Source organism: Pinus tabuliformis, chromosome 9, assembly GCF_031772625.1.
Source record: "Pinus tabuliformis cultivar Carrire ecotype Pingquan chromosome 9, CPIR1, whole genome shotgun sequence".
NCBI lineage: Eukaryota > Viridiplantae > Streptophyta > Pinopsida > Pinales > Pinaceae > Pinus > Pinus tabuliformis.
The window spans coordinates 752576293-752590003 of NC_142307.1; the positions used below are offsets into that span (position 1 = coordinate 752576293).

Sequence of the window (13711 nt, forward strand, 5' to 3'; positions counted from 1 at the left end):
TCTGTCCTCAGCGCCTTTATCTTCTTCTCTGTCTGATTTTCCACGAAAGCCTTAAATTCTTTAAACCTATCAAAGGCTTCAGATTTCTTCTTAAGGAAATATATCCATGTATTCCTTGAGAAGTCATCTATAAATGATACATAGTACATAGACTTACATAGTGATGGAACCTTCATAGGTCCAAACACATCACTGTGCACAAGTTCTAATATGTTTCGCCCTCTTACTACTAGAGGGGAAACTCACCCGATTCTGCTTGATATGAATTGGATCCTCAAAAAATTCCATGATTGGTAAGAATGAATGACAGACTTCAAGAAATCTTATAGCTATCAGAAATAACCTCTGAATAATGGCAATTTGTAGCCAGCATGGAGCAATGAGGACCTTTGGTCAAAGCACGCTCACCGTTGGCCCATGGAGACCGCGCATGGTGAAAAAATGGAAATTGGGAAGCTCAGATCTGGAAATGGAGGCTTTTTCTGATACGCGTATCACTGGGCAAAACCCCTCGAGAAGGAAAATCCTCGAGCGCTCAGTCACAAGGGAAACTAGAAAACCGTGGAAAAGCACTAAATTGACAAGGCGGGTCCCGTGCTCAAAATCGGTGGAATATCTGACGCATTTCGGGTGGTAAGCAAGTTTGGCCGAGGACCCAACGATTCCATACACTGAGTGATGCATGTTTGGTGACGAGAGAGAGAAACTGCTTACATTACAGACTAACAGTCGAGCACCTCAACTGCACGATATAAGCGAAGACCGTAGGATCTGGGGGCTCCAGATCAATGGCAGAGGTTCAAACCAATGGATGGCCAGACCTGGGGGAGAAATAAACTACGGCGCATAAGATTTGAAGTCTGATTTGACCAATGAATTGACAGAATGATCCGTTTCATAGGCATCTGGGAAATAATGGAAAAAAATGATCGTTCAGGAAGAACTGACACTCAGTTCGCAAAGAGACAGGTTGCCACCTCTGTGCAAAGCATGACATAGCAATGATGACGCAAGGTAGAGGAGTCCCAATAGGCAGAGGCAGGTGATCCAGAGAGCTGAGAAGCTGAGACGAATAGTCGAAGGAATGAACTGGCTTTAAAGCCACAAGCTGACAGGAAGCAAAACGGATAGTGAGGCAGAGAGGCATTGAAGAAGCCAAAGGCCGAGAGACACAGAAAGAGAGGCAAAGTTGCAGAGGGCAGAGAAGCCGGGCTGACCATTAAAGTAAGGGCAGCACCGAGCAGTCAAAGACCAATTGAGGTGGAAATTCGGTAAGGGGAGTCTGTGAACTCTAAGGACTTGGGAATTCCAAGTGCCATCCTACTGATCATCCTCTCTCAATTGAGACTCAGATTGAGCTCCCTATTGTAAGACTCTACTTTAAAAACATAATAAAAAGGCCACCACTAAAGGCTGGACCAGGAGACGTAGCTGTTGTAGGGAAAAGTATCCGACTCGGATGACCCTATCCCACTCTAAGGGTGACAGTTCCTTAGCAACAACTGTAAAACAAACTACTTAAGGTTTACTTCTTTATGAAAGCAAAAGAGAATGGAGAAAGCACTAACCGTTGCCTTGCGCTTAATGTTGAATCCAAACTCTTCTCTTTGGCCGCTTGCTCCTAGCTCTTTGTTCTTCTGCTCGCCCAGCTACAATGAGATCCTGCACAATAACAAAGAAGGAAACTACGAGAGGCATGCAATCATAACTGGTTCATGGATTAGTGTAAACCAAACATGCAATCATCACAATATATAATTGAAACAAGAGCACATAGAAGAACCTCAATAGCTTTTATTAATGAAGAAATAAAGGTTCTGAGAGTATTACAACCATTGCAGGCTCCAACCCAGCAACACCTCCCAGCAGAAAGAATTGCTCTTCTTCACCTCTCTCAAACAATCACCCAATAACTCAATAATGAAACCAACAGCATATCATTACTTTGCACAAAATTCCAGCCCCCTGAGCTCATAGGAGAGAGCTCAATATATAGATGAATTGAGAAAGGATGAGTCAGCTTGCAATTGATGTGTAGCTGCCTTGTGTCCTCTCTCTCTTCAGTTAATCTTTAGTTGATCTTCAGTTCTTGAGTCCACTTGGTGAACCTTGCTTCCACTTGGAGAAACAAAGCCTCTGACTCATCACAAGGCGAAATACCTGATCCAAGTGTCATTTTTGGAAGATTCCAAAGCAATGACTCACTGTGCCACTTGTGCTTTCTCGCTCAGCGCAGGTGGCCTTTGTCCCACTTGCTTTGCAACGCAGGTACACCATGGAGCAACTGAGTTTCAGCGCAGAACCCTAGTGGAGCACCTGCTTTGATTTCAGGATTGCTTGTTTTTGAGTGTTTTTAGGTGGAGAACTGATCTGAGAGTTGTTGGTTTGCTGACCTTGTTCCTCTAGGGGTAGGAACATCATGTTTAGGGAACTTTGGATCCCTTGGATTATTGACAATTCATGCTTGTTGCTGTAAGGCACAAAATTGTCTATAACAGATGCCCCCTAAAGTATGAGGTCGTTTATCGGGTGAAATGCTTTATTGAGAGGATCCGAAGTTCGTTCAGTCTGCTGAGAAGTGTCCTGTAATAAGATACAATACAATACACTATTTTTCATACATTTTTCATGATCTAGCTGAGGCGGGCATTCCCATGCTCAACTTTATAAATACATTTTGGTACATAGAACAGACGATCGTCTGATTGTAGACTGATAATTCTCTGCCGAAGTTATCATCCTTTGAGAAGGATTATCATCTGCTGTAATGATGTACATATCAAATGTCTTTATGTCCTGAATATATATCGCAGCTCGGATGGATGAAACTAGATCCGGGGTCTTCAATCTCTTCCGATCTTCACTCGATGTACAAGTCGATCCATGTGAGAATTTCTTGAAGTCGAACATGGAAAGACATCGCTTGATTACCGGTCAATGATGTAAACCGTTAACAAGCGCGAGAGGAGTCACCGATAAGGATGATGACCCTCAAGGTACGGCAGTACAATCCACATGGTGGGAATAAAGGACTTGGCGTCGACCACCATGCAAAATCTTCTGGTCGAAGGTCATTGATGTATACCTGTCGCCGGAAGTGAGAAACTTGCCATTGAGGCATGCAAGCTTCAAAGTACTGAGGGGGGTGTTCCTAGATCAACTCCTTGGATAATGAGCTGATGTCGACAAGGAGCGATCCGTCAAAGGAGGGCCTTAATGAATCCCACATCAGTGACACGGAACGGAGCTAGCGATTGTGATGAGGTGAAAACAAACTGTGATGTATGATTCAGGGTGGCGGTCATGAAGTGGATGAAGGATAATGTATGGCAGTGGGTGGAACACGGTTGACTCTTTACAGAACCACATCTCTTGAACATATAACGACACTGATGTGATGGATTGGTAGCATTACCCCAATTGTGGGTGGTGTGGCGAGGACCATGGTTATGAGACCGGTGAATGAAACAACCCAACCCGATGTGATACGGAGGACAAAATGTCATGTTCAAGAGCGACTTGCTACCATTAATGCTGTGAGGTTCTCCCAATTTTTCCCCAGTCATTACTGACCAGTACCTCTTTATTTTTGTCAAGCTTGAGGAGGATAACATATGCTTGTTCTATAACCTGCCCTTCGGGCAAGCCCATCGCTATGTTTTAACGAGCCTAGCGATAGGGAAACTCGTTCTCATCTAAAGACAAGTTTGTCGCTATTTAATCATTTTAACGAGTCTAACGACAAAGAAAACTCGGTCCTTTTCATTTTTAGAGAGTCTGAAAAGGTACGAAAAGTTAACTCCAAAATTCCTTTTTCGTCTTCTAATCCCTTAAGTCCGAAAAAGTATAAAACAATACAGAAGGGATGAGTTTTCGATTGCTTTAACGAGCCGAACAAAACAAGCGCTCGATCTTTTTGTGTAATAATCCCTCAGGTCCAAAAAGATTAAAATCTAGAGGAGGGATAGCTCTTCCGGTCCTTTTAACGAGCTGGAAGGCCAAAACTCGGCAAACTTTTCATATTTTACGAGTCAGTGAAAAGAGCTCAAAGAAGACTCGTCTTTTGAGGAACGAGTGATGAACAGGGATAGCAGCAGATTCCAGGTACAGGTTGGAATTCTCCAATCACGGCAGTGTCACAAGGATGGCTAAGTGAAATCACTCTTCGCAGCTGTTCCTCAAAAAGGGTAAACAAACATATGGAGGTGAACGATTGGCCAAATGAACGGATGGAGGTGATGGCATATAAACATGACCAAGGGCTTTTAATATGGCTTTCAAAGGTTACATTTCTCGAGGTTGTTTACCGGTTCATTTTTTCTGGATGAGCTTGAACTGCTAGGGAAAGATTGCTCACAATTTATGTTTATTTTTTAACGAGCATGAACTCTACACAAAAACTGCTCGATTTATACCAGTCTTAATACAAGGAATTCTTTAGGTGAGGTAATCTTATTTAAGGAGCGATACCTCACTAATTACTCCAATTTGGCAGGTTTTAACTTTTGCCCTTCATCCTTTCTTTATGCAAGCTGGAAACGGCTAATCCTACGAGTTTAACGGGTTAGACCTACAGGTTTAAAGGGAGGACCTAAAAATTTAAAAAAATAAATAGTCGTCCCGTGCTTGCACTCCAAAAGGTTTGCATGCCCCCAGGTATAAAGTATAATTTCGAGATTCTGCCATCTTACTTATTATCCGAAAAATGGTTTTGTTTGCTGCCACAAACTAAACTCTCTTTTCGGCGATGTCTATCATTAGGTTGCTAAGGATGGTGACTACTTGTTGCAGCAATTTCATCTCTTTCTTTGGAGACTGCCCCTACTTATCCTTCAAAACATATTGTTTTAATGGGTGAGGCTTGACATTCAAAGATGGTGGCTACTTGCTGCCACAAATGGATCTCCTCCTTAGGAGAGCCTACTTTTTTAGACAAAGGGAGACGATCCTTTCGCTCTCATAACTTTGACAAAAGAATTTTATCCTAGAACAACCCTCTCTTCCTCTGCCGGACGGGGTACGGACTAGTCCATCCTTCTGCGGAAATTAACTTTATACCTAAGGTTTTCTCTGCCCGAGGCAGGCCAGGGTGCAGGCCCCCTGTGTCCCAGTTCTTTCTTTCCGAATTACTCGCATTCATCGGGAAGTAGAACCGGGGGCGGTGGCATTCCTTGAGTGAATAAACCGTTAAAGGATGGTAATTGACTATTTGCAATGCGTGATCCTGGAAATGAAAGTTGGTCTACGAGCTTGACCATTCTTCCTTCGTGCGGAAAACACATGACTCTAAAGAGCGAGGACACTATTGCCTCCATGCAATATATATAGTCTCGTCCAAGGAGTAAGTTATATGCCAAGGGTCCCTGGACGACCATGATGTTCATATGGACTGTCTTCCCTTTCAATGTAACTGGAACATTGGGGAGAATCCCTAACGGGTGACTGGTTCCTTTATCAAAACCTGATAGATTTCTCATCTCAGGTAAAAGCGTCGGGCAACCCAGTGCTTTCCAAGCAACAGAGGAAAGGATACTCACAGATGCCCCTTCATCAATGATAGTTCCAGCCATCACCATTCTGTAGATTTGGACTATGATTCTGAATGGGATACTGGCTGGTAACCGGGGTCTGCCTAGTTGATTCCAATCAAAGGATACAACTAGGTTTCTTGGTGGTGGGACCGAATATACGGCCGGATACGACCCTGACGATGTTCCTTCCTGCGATAAAGGAATGGGCGCATTGCCCTGATGCTCATCAGAGTCTGTGTTGATGAAAAGAATATGGACGGTGTCATCCTTATCCTCTTTAGTGAGGGTGTCATTTGAAGATGGGTCTTCAATGACGGAGTCATTGGACGATGAAACCTCTGAAGGAAGAACCGGGTCAACTGCCGTTTCGACCTTTAGACTTTCATCTGGTCTGGATTCAGTAGATTCATTCTCAATGACCGACACTTCAGCTGACCACTTGGGCGGGTCAGCTGGATTTTCAACTATCGAGGGATTAGGCGCGAGTTTTTGGTATCCAGGAGGAAGTCGTAACGGTGAAACCGGACGATCTTCCAAAACTCTCTTTGCCTCATCTAAGAATGGACATTTGTGGATGGCGTGATCGCCTTCACACAATATACAGGGTGATCTTGGTCTCCCTCTTCATCCTTCACTCTCACTAGTTGACGGACTGCAATCAACATGACTACCAGAGGTTGATGCTACCGGATTGTGCAACCTTGGGGACCAGTCCCTTAGTATCCGGGGAATACAAGGACAATCACGATGGAAGTGGGCCCCTTTGCAAATGACACATGGCGATTTAGGCCCGGTCGGTGCAGTGTGTGGATTTTTGTCAGCTGTCTTTTGCTTGCCCCCAGTCGCCTTCGCCATAGGCTCCTTCTGCTTCTTTTCTCTCTTCTTCTTTTCCTTCTTCTCCACGGGAGGCTGACTTTTTCCAGCTCTACCTTGTGAAGATGAAGGATCAGAGGGAGAATTATAAGAAGTGGAAGGCTGGTGGGTAGTTCTAGATTGGTCTGACTGTTGATTCGACTGCTCAGGATTAGTGGCGATCTAGACTACATTAGTTGAAAAGAGCCATACAGGTAGGCCAATTGTCAATCCTGGAAGTGACAATGTGGCCATATGAGGCGCACCAACATCTCCCCAAGAGGAGAAGGGATTTGGACTTCCGCCAAGGTTACTTCCTTGGTTGGTGGTCCCCATACTTTTCAACTAAAAGATCAACGTGGGAATAACAGGTGATTATGTTCCGTTTAAAATAAATTTTATTAACGACGCTTTTAGACACAAACTTGCTTTTTCATGTTTTAAGAGTCGAGAAAAAGCTAAAGATGACTCTAGTCGCCTTCGATGTTTTAACGAGCCCGAAGTGACGAATGCTCGGATGGACTTTTTCAGTTATAGAGTTTAAAAAAGGCCAAAAGAAACTTCTCTGGAGTTCTAGGCAGAGGGTGTGCCAAACTTTTCACGAAACCACAGAATACGTTTTACGGTACGGGTGGTCGATCTTCGTGAATGTTGTGTTCACTGCATCGCGATCAGTAGGGCGGTCGACACGGCTTCCTATGGATAAAGGATAATTGCCTATAGGGGTCTCCCAATATATACGCGACGGTACGTGGGAGCACAAGTCCGTATTAGTGCCACCGACTCTCAGGAGGAATCACCCACCTTCGTAGAGATCGACAGTCACTATGTTTAACGACGCCGGAACACGTCTCTACCTAGACCTCTATGTGTTTGCGTTATGTTACAAAGCGTTGTTATGTAAATTGGATTTATTTTAATGTTGATCTTGCTTATCAGTTCGCCTTTAAGGATCACCACGAGATGTATATAACAAATTCCTGAATGCAGTCTAAGATGAGAAGCAAACTTTTCAATCTTTCAACTTTGAAAACCTTAACTACTGAGGGAAAAGAAAGGCAAATCTTTTCACACAGATCATAGAGCACACACTAAAATGCAAATTTTTCCTAAATCGTCAAGCACACAGTCAAATGCAAAATGCACAATGCATGTAGTTTCTTTTGCCTTTCTTAATGTGGATGGATACAAAAAGAAAGTGGTTATATAACTTTGATTTCGATTTAAAGCGAAAGTAAACAAGTTTGTCCAAAATCAAAAGACACCTTAAGATTCACTTGCTTAATCACTGGAAATACATGAAATCAAACCATACTAACGAAAGTAAAATGACTAATCAGCTATGGACAACAAACAAGCTAACTCCTTAGACCAGCAAAATGCCTAACACAGGTTCAGATCTAAGAGGCCAAAAGCATGACTAGTTTACTTTTCGTTATGGGAAATTGTAAATGAGTAAGAAATACAAAGAACAAGTACAATTTCGTTATATAACAGAGGCGGAATGATGGCAAGTAATATTGGTTTCAAAACAGGCACAAGACTGACACCTAGCAGCAAAACTAAGTGAAAACAGGCAAGAGAAAGGAGGAAACCCCAAATGCACTAAGCAAATTTGGGCCAACACAGGCTCTGCACAGCCAAACTGGCTCTCAGCGCAGGTGGTCCCTTCGGGACCTGCGTTGCAAAGCAGGTAGCCTGTGTACTACCTGCTTTGGAAAACGAGAATTGCGTTTTCACAGTTTCCGGGTCATAATTTTCTCAAAAATGCTCGGTTTTTGCTCAAATCAGAAGCAATCAGTCAAGCACACTCAAAGGGATGATTTAGAAGGTGCAAAGCTATCACTAAGAGCTTACAAGGATCCTTGTAGATCAGCTCTTCAAATCACGAATTTGCTCAGAAAATGAGCAAGAGTAGCTGCCCTCTACTTCGCTTTTGATATAGTCAAAAGCTTTTCGATTCGGTACTCTTTTGTTCAGGAAATGAATAGCAAAATACTACAAACACAATCAAATGGATACGATCCCCAGTGGAGTCACCAGTTTTTTGTAGGGAAAAGTATCCGACTCGGATGACCCTATCCCACTCTAAGGGTGACAGTTCCTTAGCAACAATTGTAAAACAAACTACTTAAGGTTTACTTCTTTATGAAAGCAAAAGAGAATGGAGAAAGCACTAACCGTTGCCTTGCGCTTAATGTCGAATCCAAACTCTTCTCTTTGGCCGCTTGCTCCTAGCTCTTTGTTCTTCTGCTCGCCCAGCTACAATGAGATCCTGCAAAATAACAAAGAAGGAAACTACAAGAGGCATGCAATCATAACTGGTTCATGGATTAGTGTAAACCAAACATGCAATCATCACAATATATAATTGAAACAAGAGCACATAGAAGAACCTCAATAGCTTTTATTAATGAAGAAATAAAGGTTCTGAGAGTATTACAACCATTGCAGGCTCCAACCCAGCAACACCTCCCAGCAGAAAGAATTGCTCTTCTTCACCTCTCTCAAACAATCACCCAATAACTCAATAATGAAACCAACATCATATCATTACTTTGCACAAAATTCCAGCCCCCTGAGCTCATAGGAGAGAGCTCAATATATAGATGAATTGAGAAAGGATGAGTCAGCTTGCAACTGATGTGTAGCTGCCTTGTGTCCTCTCTCTCTTCAGTTAATCTTTAGTTGATCTTCAGTTCTTGAGTCCACTTGGTGAACCTTGCTTCCACTTGGAGAAACAAAGCCTCTGACTCATCACAAGGCGAAATACCTGATCTAAGTGTCATTTTTGGAAGATTCCAAAGCAATGACTCACTGTGCCACTTGTCCTTTCTCGCTCAGCGCAGGTGGCCTTTGTCCCACTTGCTTTGCAACGCAGGTACACCATGGAGCAACTGAGTTTCAGCGCAGAACCCTAGTGGAGCACCTGCTTTGATTTCAGGATTGCTTGTTTTTGAGTGTTTTTAGGTGGAGAACTGATCTGAGAGCTGTTGGTTTGCTGACCTTGTTCCTCTAGGGGTAGGAACATCATGTTTAGGGAACTTTGGATCCCTTGGATTATTGACAATTCATGCTTGTTGCTGTAAGGCACAAAATTATCTATAACAGTAGCCCAGGGGGATTAGGTGAACTCCTTATTAAATTTTGTTGTGTTTATGTTTGCTTACTATGATCTCTTATTGTTTCAAGTGTCTGTGTATTTCACAATCTTATCAATCTGTTGCACAAGATAACATAGACCCACACACCATCACATGAGTCCGTAATACCTTCATTAATTTCCTCAGGTCACCTAGGGGTGATTTCAAATCAAGTGGTATCAGAGCATTAGGTTGTTAAGGTTAGACAAGCTTGTGTTGGATTTAGCTATTGAATCTAACTAGATGTAAGCTTAAATTAGGAGAAGGTGAGTTGGTTGAGACTAATCATGAAATTGGAAGAGTCTATCCTCAGAAGAAAATGTCAGAGGAAGGTTCCTTGCGCCCAGACCCACAATTTATAGAGAGTTTCTTGGCCATGAGGTTCATGGTAGAGGAAATGTATAGGGACTTTAGAAACAAAAACATGAGGAATCATCAGGCTCCAAACAAGATAAGGGGGAAGAAGAATCTCTCCTCCATGACCACTCCAAAGGCAAAGGGAAAGAAGAAAGCTTTCTCTTACTTCCTAATAGCCCTGAACATAAAAAGAAGACATCTCTGATTAAAATGGATGTTAAATTTGATTTACCAATATATGATGGAGAGTTGAATGCAGGAAAGCTGGACAATTGGATCAGACAAATTGATGTTTATTGCAGAGTGCAGAGTATTGACTTAGACAAGAGCAAGATTCAGCTGGCCAGCCTACGCCTTGGGGGCACTGCCTTGGTTTGGTGGGAAGGCATGACCCAAGCTGACATGAAGAGACATGGTAAGACTCTTTCTATCTGGATTGAATTTGTTTCTGCAATCAAAAAAATTCTATCCATTGGCCTACATGCAGAAAGCCATGATGAGCTGGCAAACTCTTCGCTAACTGAAAGGGCAAAGTGTACAAGTTTACACCCAAGAATTTAGGAAGAGAGCTTTGATTCTAGGAATCTCATTAGACTCACCTGAGACTCTGTTGATGTACAACGGTGGTCTACATAGCTACATGAGGCACACTATCCTCATGTTTAATCCCACTAATATAGATGAGGTATCTGTTCAAGCTACACATCTAGAAGCTAGAGGAAAGAATTGGAACCCAAAGGTTGGAGAATCATCCAAGCCCATTGCAAGCAAGAATAAGGATAAAAGAAAACATAAATGGAAAGAGAGGAAGGCGAACACTGCACAGAAAAGCAAGTCTTCATGCACTCACTGTAAGAATGATGGGCATGATGATGAGCACTGTTGGATTATGCATCTGGAGCTGAGACTTAAGAAGTTCGAGGGCAAGAAGAAGAAGATTGTTGCAGCTATTCAGAAAGATTTGGGGTCAGACTCAGGAGATGAAAGAACCATTGCAGCCATAGGTATAAAAGGTAAGAATTCTGAAGCATCTACTAGTAATTCTGCACAATCTACTATTGATGAAGAAAATTAGAGAAAAAGACATGAGCTTTTCCATATTCGAGTTATTTCCAAACATCAAAGGATTGATACTTTGTTTAATAGTGGCTCACAAGTAAATTTAATTTCTTAAGCAATTGTAAAGAAGTTGGGATTACTGACTACACCTCACAAGAAACCATAGCCATTAGGTTGGTTAAGTGATAAAGCACAACTACAAGTGACTAGACAATGTAAACTCAAGTTTTCTTTTGATTCAACATTTGTAGATGAGGTTGAGCTAGATATAATTCCTTTGGATATATGTGGAATTGTTTTAGGAAGTCCTTACTTGTATGATAGAAAAGCTATTTTCTATGGAGCTAAGAACAAGTATCTGCTGGTTAAATATGGAATCGAATACTTTGTAAGAGCTCATAAGCTCAAGAATAATTATACTCTCATAAACTCAGGGCAGATTAAATGAATTGTAAATTCATGCAAACAATTTTTACTGATGGTTGTAAAGGAAAAGAAACCTAATAAAACCAATGTGTTTGAGGGCTGTGATACAACAAGCTGATTTAGAAAAAGTTGTTTCAGAGTATGATATCTTGTTTCAAGAACCTAAGATCTGCCACCCAAAAAGGAAATAGTACATGATATTAATTTGAAGCAAGATGCTCCATTGCCTACATTGGGATGTACAGGTTATCTGCTTTAGAGAATGCAGAAATCAAGAAGCGGGTGCAGGAGTTGCTCAAGAAGGGGTTCATCAGACCTAGCACATCACCATGTGGGTCACCAATCGTTTTGGTGAGAAAGAAAGATGGCTCGTGGAGAATGTGCATTGATTACTAAGCACTGAATAAAATAAAAATAAAAAATAGTTATCCCCTTCCTCGCATAGACGATATATTAGATCAGTTAAAGAAAGATGTTTATTTTTCCAAGTTAGACTTTCATAGTGGGTATCATGAGGTCAGAGTTGTAGAACAAGATGCATGGAAGACTGCTTTCAAAACAAAGCAGGGATTGTATGAGTGGTTGGTTATGCCTTTTGGCTTAACTAATTCTCCTGCTAATTTCATGACAATAATGAATGATGTGCTCAGACCTTTTCTTGATGATTTTGTTATTGTATATCTGGATGACATTCTTATATTTAGAAAAACATGGGAAGAACATTTAAAACATGTTAAGAAGACACTAGATGTTTTGAAAAGAGAAGAAATTTATGTTAAACTTTCAAAATGTGAATTTGGCAAAACATCTTTGAATTATTTGGGACATATAGTAGGGGATGGTGAATTGAAGATAGATCCCTCTAAGGTGGCAGTCACTGTAAACTGGCCTAAACCAAAATCTACTATAGAAGTTAGAAGCTTCTTAGGAGTAGCACAATATTGGAGAAAGTTCATTTCTAACTTTTCCTTAATTACAGCTCCCTTACATGCTTTAACAGGATTGAACAAGGTGTTTCAGTGGGGAGGCAAACACAAGAAAGCCTTCGACACCTTGAAAGAAAAGATTAGTACAACACCAATAATACCACTACCAGATCTTCAAAGACCGTTCAAGATCCAAACAAATGCCAGTGACTATGCCATACGAGCAGTGTTGATACAGTACGGTAAACCCATATGTTATCATTCTGAGACGTTTAACTCTGCAGTAGTTAACTATCCCACATATGATGAGGAATTGTATGCATTAGTACAAAGTGTGAAAAAGTGGAAACGTTACTTAATGGGCAAAGAAATAGTTATCCATACTGATCATCAACCACTTCAATATCTACACTCCCAAACTAAGGTGCAACAATCAAGACACTACAGATGGATGGGGTTCCTACAGCAGTTTCATTTACTCATCAGATATAAAAAGGGCATACGTAATAAAGTTGTAGATATGTTATCTAGACCCGTTATAAATGCATCTACTATACTTAAGCATAATTTTGTATTGCTTGAGAGCTACATTGAACAATATGCTCAAGATATAGACTTTAAAGATGTATATGCAACTTTAATTCAAGGCAAACGAGTAGAAGAATTGGATTATCATATTAAGGACCAACTCTTGTATCATTATGGGAAGCTATGCATTCCACAAACTGAAAGAGTAAAGATAATTCAAGAAGCACACACTTCTCTAATATCAGGTCACTTTGGGGTAAGCAAAATAGTTGCACAGCTACAAATATTTTGTTATTGGCCAAAAATGAACGAGACAGTTTCTAGATATGTAAGAGAGTGTACTATGTGTGCTAAAAGAAAGCCCAGCAATAGGAAACTAGGCTTGTACACTCCATTGCTACTTACTTCTCATCCTTGGGAAAGTGTTTCCATGGACTTTGTTGGAGGATTGCCTAAATCTAGGAAGGGTCGTGATTATCTGTATATTATTGTGGATAGGTTCAGCAAAGTGTGTATCTTGATACCCTGTAATAAACAGATCACAACTAAACAAACTACAAAACTGTTCTTTCAGTATGTATGGGTTCATTTTGGATTACCCACATCCATTATATCTGATCGAGACACCAGATTTGTGGGGAAGTTTTGGTCAAGTCTATGGGAACTGAAAGGACACCAAACTGAAGAAAAGCACAACTTTCCATCCACAAACTGATGGCCAAACAGAAGTAGTCAACAGGACAGTGATCCAGTTGCTCAGGGGATATTTTAGCAAACATCCCAAGCTTTGGGATGAACATTTGTGTTATGTTCAACATGCTTAAAACCGAGCCAAACATTCTTCCACCTAGATATCTCCTTTTGAGAACTGTTTTGGTTTCACACCAAG

The 13711-nt window shown here is 41.3% G+C and overlaps 1 pseudogene; it reads left to right on the top strand.

The window, feature by feature from the left end:
- The first annotated feature begins 352 nt into the window (after window positions 1-352).
- The window catches only part of LOC149150880 (uncharacterized), a 46547-nt pseudogene continuing 33188 nt past the window's right edge, over window positions 353-13711 (top strand).